Source organism: Cariama cristata, unplaced genomic scaffold (genome assembly GCF_000690535.1).
Source record: "Cariama cristata isolate BGI_N322 unplaced genomic scaffold, ASM69053v1 scaffold6011, whole genome shotgun sequence".
NCBI lineage: Eukaryota > Metazoa > Chordata > Aves > Cariamiformes > Cariamidae > Cariama > Cariama cristata.
The window spans coordinates 78,424-83,970 of NW_009598672.1; positions in this window are offsets into that span (position 1 = coordinate 78,424).

Below are 5,547 nucleotides of genomic sequence, written 5' to 3' on the forward strand. Positions count from 1 at the left end.
CTTTCCCAAGAAGTCCCAAGTTATAGTCCCTCTTGCACAAAAAGGGAGGAGTGCAGAAGTGAAGAAAGACCGTGACCCTAATTCTGCAGGTGAGCCAGTGTTACCCCAGAAAGCGGAGAAATAGGGTTAGCAAGGAAGGTCAGCCGGCCGAGATACACCATGTGTGCTATGGTCTTCCCCTAAACAGTGTCCATATGGCAGGTTATTGTGCTGAAAGAGGTTATCCCGCTGGCCTTTGGGTAGACTGGGTTCATGGAGAACTCGATCCCGAATGAAGCTGAATGTAGGGGCAATGGCTGAATGAGTGTAGCCACAGGGTCTGAGTTGCACGTGTATAGATTGTAGCATGTTTCCAAGCTCTGAAAAACAGCCAGTGCATGCTCAACAGATTTCTATATCTACTTGTATTCCAGAACTGAATCAGGTCATACTTGATCAGTTTTGATTGAAATATCATCCAAGTAAAAATTGCTTTTCATGGAACAGGAGAAACCCTTCAGAATCTGGCTCGTTGCTTGAAATGTGAATGTCTGATTTATTTGTAAGTGTCCTGAAAACTCAAGAGGTTGTGACAGAGCTAAGGGAAAAGTCCCCCAGCTGACCTCTGCCCTTGCAAAGCCATCGTAGACAAAATTGATATTGGCTCAAGGGAGCTGTACATTAGTGAAATGTAACGTCAGTTCAGATTTCATCACGTCATGCCATAAAAAAATCAATAAGTACTCAGATCAAATAAAAAAACAAAAAAAGCAATAGTAGCAAGCCGTTCAGGCATGAGCCATCAGGAGGAGAGAGGTATTAATAACGCAGATATTGTTTGCTTTAAATCTCCATAACAGCTTCTCTTTTATTTTTCTACAGTTGTAGTCTCTGCACTTTGCTCCTTTTGGAATAGCAATTACAGTATGTCTAGTAAGAATTTGTGACAGCTTAGGACCTTGCTTAATGGTTGTGGGATTTTTTTTTTTATTGACAAGGCAAGAAAAAGACATTAATACAACTGTAGATCTCCTGCCAAATCCCAGAAGAGATCCAAGCTATTAATATAGATACGTGTGTAAGACGTGATACACTGGTCTGAATCTGTTGTTGTTCATGGAAGGGCTTGTAGTGATACCTGTAGCTGTCTAACACTCTCCATCCTTTATTATTAATCATGTAACAAGTCTACTGTTCAAGCAGAAATTTCAATTCCAAATGTTTGGTTCAGGTTTTTGGGTCACTTTGGAGGAGGGAAGGAGGTAGAGGAGGGCTCAGCGAGAATAGTCCAGTGGCTTACAAAAATGAAGATACCCACTAGTGAGACTTATTAAAGTCAGAGACCCAACGGTGGTCCTGTTGGGTAACGTTGGTGTTTCTGCCTTCGAGCACTAGGGCTGAGCAGTACCAGTGGTGTGCAGGGTATGACATCCAGAGCATGTCCCACGTTGTCCCACCAGCCCCGCTTGGCTGAAGCACTCACCTGAGACATGTTACACATCAGCATCAGCTGGCAGGCAAATCCCAGGGACCTCTCCTCTGCTCTGAGCTTGCTTTTGGGTTCAGGTACCTGTTCACCACACTGCTATGAAGTGGTTTGGGTAACAGCCCCCCTCAATGTGAGGTGGCATCAGGTGCCTGGATGCAAATAGCCTGCTCGCCCGACTTGGTTGTGTGGTAGGACATCTCCATGCTTAGCCTTGTCCCCCAGGCTGATGCACTGCCCAAGGAGAGTCACTGCTGCGGCAGAAGGCATCGGGTGTGATGAAATCCCTGACATGAGCATTTTGTTTCCTATCTGGAGCCTAGAAGTTGAGGATTCTGTTGACAAATTAAATATCTGAGAGTCGGAAGGGCAGTCAAAGCTGGGGAGGCAGGGGAAGGAGGGGAAGGCTTGCATCTTGCCATAGGAATATTTTATTATTTTGCTTATCTCAGATGTGCGGTCACTTTGTGTCACTCACTTGGCTGAAATTCTGAGTAGAAAAATGCAAAAGCTTGCAGTGAGGCTAAAGGGAGTTTAATTGTTTTTTGTTTCCCCTTCTTCTTGTAATTTCAAGGCTGGGCTGTTTTAACAAGCCCTGGAAGCTCTGAACGCTTACTCTGTCAGCTTTCTTCAATTTGAAGTCACACCTGCGAAAAATCAGATACCTTTTATGTATTGAGATGTACGCTTACAAGTCCCAGGAACAGACCTACGGTGTCCCAAAAATCAGCTTTTTTTTTTTTTATTCTGAACAGGTATTAAACCTACATACAGGGCCAAACCAGTTTTAATTAATATTACAGTGGCTTTTTCCATCAGAGGAGCTGAAAGCTGTTAACCTATGAGTTGGCTGAGTGTACCCTCCCACTTTTAGGCTGAGATGTAAGGGATGCATAGCCTGCGAAGTGTGGTCCCTCCGGAGCAGGGCACACAACAGCACCGCAGGATGGCTTGTGGCACAGAGCAAGCAGAGACTCCACTCATAGCCTCTGGAAAACTCCATGTGAATTTGCAGGAACAGAACAGACAAAATAAATCCTTCAGCTGGCTCCATCTCAGCAGAATTACATCAATGTTTCATAAACTGACAGAGTTGCTATTTGACCAGCGCACTGAGTCCCAGACCTCACTGCTTGCCATATCTTACTGTTAATTGAGAAATCCCATCTCTGGACCAACACTGCAGAGCCTGGAAGGTCTTGGGAGCCTCTGAGAACAGCCTCAACAATTAAGAAGTAGCAATGCTTAATTAAATTCCCTTGCGCATTTAAAAGCGGTGGGAAACCAAGCCAAGATAATCCTCTTCCTCAGAAAAGCAGCTTTGGGTGGGATTCCTCTCTTCCAAGAGCCAACTTAGTTTTCACGTTCCCCACAGAAGATTGTTTTACAAAAGGAGTCTTCCCCTGCCATTTATCTGGCTTTCTCATCACTCTGTTTTTTTCCCTATTCCAGCATTCCTGACTCTGCCTTCTCTAGTTTCCATGGGGGAGGTTTTCCACTTTATTTTCTGGCAGTGGTGCTGATTTCTGAAAATACTTATTATCTCCATAACCTCAGACAGCCAATTTCCTGCGATATTTCTCCCCATCCTTTTGAGAAGCTGCTTATGCAATTACAGACAGCAGAGCCGGTATTTCAGTGTGTTTCTGCCATTGCATGTGCTCCACAACCTGCCTCTCACATACCACCAATCCCCCTTAATTGCAGCCTCAACCATAGCTCAGCTAAATTATCTGCAATGCCTAAAAAATGTAGCCTTTCCAAGCCCAATTTTCCAACTGTCCTCTAAGTGATGTAGGGCTCCTTGGAAGCTCCCTTTGAGAGGTCAGTGTTTACTTCTTTGCTGGCAACAGAAGTTTTTTTTGGAGCGGGGACGCAGTGAGCCATCTTCAACCTGATGCTGTTGGTGAAAAACCCAGTGTAACTTCTATCTGGGTTATTAACAGGAAGGACAATAATGTTTTAAGGCAAGGGCCTAAATTATCTAATTCTACATGAAGGGAAAAGAAAATCACCTACGTCGCTATAAGATAAAAATCCACTCTTCTCTTCCAAGAAGGGACATGCAGTGACTTCATGAGGCACCCCTGGGGGTCCACTTTTTGCCCTCCCAAACCTGTGCAGCTCCCCAGCTGGTGAGCCATGGGCAGGCTTGCAGGAAAGCTGGGGGGTATTCCCCTTTCTTCCCTTTCTTGCTCTTGCCATCCACAGTCGGGCCATATTTGCTGTTCTCCTGTATGTTATGCCACAGAGCTTAGCAGGGGCCCTTTTTTTCCCCTCTTTCTCCATTATTTAAAGATGCTAGTGAGATGGGTGTGGGGAATAGGGTCCCCAGACAGGCTCATAATTTCTGACCCCACTACTGTGTTTCAGCATGGGTGGGTAGGGCTGTGGGGACTGAACTGTGTTCTGTTGGAGGGGGTGTTGGTTTTTCCGTGGTTTTGATTCTGCCTGCCCTGTCTGGCAGCAGGGTACCACCTGTCATCTCCGTGTCTCTCCATCGCATGGTGTCTGTTACTTGATCTCTGTGCATCTGATGGATATTTTAGGTGGTGTAAAGCGGGGAGGTTTTGTAAAATTTCCAGGTACCTCCCAAGAACAAAATCTTCCTCTTTCGGATGTGCTTCTGAAGTGTATCTTGCTTCTGCCTGGAGTGAGTACTGAATTCGCACTTGCCCTTTCTCAACAGGTTGAGTCCTTTCAAGTTGCAGATGGCTAAACAAACACGTTTCTCTTACCTGTAGCTTGGCCAGGCTGCTTGTCACTGTAATGCAGGATCCTAATGAACCCCAGGCAGCTACAAATCCCTCTTTTGATTGTCAGGTAGACGCAGGAAAGCTCTCCCGTGAGATGCTGCGAGAGTCATCCCTGTCCCTCCCTGTAAAGGTAAATGAACAGCTGGAAATGCGAGGGACTGTTGCTGCAGTGACGGAGGGAATTGCCGTCCTACCTGCCTCCACCCAGAGCTGTGTTTCTTTCCCACACGGCGTAGCCATCAGTGTCACAATCTTTGTGAAACCAGCAGCGAAGAGCTGGAGGCAGCGGCTCACGCAGGCACGTCAGCGCAGAGCTGCGTCACCTGAGACCCACAGCTCCGCTCCTTCAAAGGGAGAAATTCGTAGTGTTTCGTCATTCTTTTTCATTTAAAGGGAGAGAATTGTGCAAACAAGAGGCAGGGTGTCCTTTTTTTTTATTTCCTTTTCATTTCAGTAGCAATTACTGTTCTCTTTGAACTGCCAAGCTTTCTGCACAGAGAAGCAGCCACTCGTAAATAGTACTGCTCAGAAGATGAAGCATAACGTGAAAAGGAAAGATCTACAGGTCGTGATGTGCCTTACTTCAAATGGGAGCAACTCTAGCGTATGTTAACTACACAAAATGTTACGCATGTGAGCACACTGCAATTTTTGAGTAATATTTACCCCTGAATGTAAGCGTTCGTATGGTTTCAAACTCATCTCCTTCTCTGTTAACCACATTTTAAAGGAGCACGACTGGTTTCTCATTCTTTTGTTCATGAGAATTGCTATTTCCCACACGTGGAGACTATTTTGCTCTCATGTAGTAGTTTATTTTATTTCTGTTTTGAAAATCTGATCAAGTGCAGGAAGGGGAAGTCCTTGCACTAACTTGAAAAGATACTCACCAGACTTCATCTTCATGAGTGGCACGAAGCATCAGGTAATAGAACCACGAGATTCAGAGGGAGGGGTAATAAAGCCGGTGAAGTAAAATGCCTATGAGTAATGAGGACAAAACACAGGGATGTAAGACAGGCAGCCGGTCTTACAGGCAGAAGACCAGAAGTCCTGCACACAGGGAACACAGCAGCAACTCGCTGCTATCATTGACTGAATACAATTTCCTTTGACGGAAGCTGGGATTCTGTGAACAAAATGCTGCATGTGCTATTTACTGTTGAATGTGTGTCAGCACACTGCACGTCATTGCGGCAGATGACAGACCCCTCCGGGGCCCGGGGAGTTTGCTGATTAGCCTTCTACACGCTGTGGAAAGGAAATCCAGCAGTTCAGCATCAGGATTCTCAGAACACTTAAAGTTGTGGTCTGTAAGCTACAAAT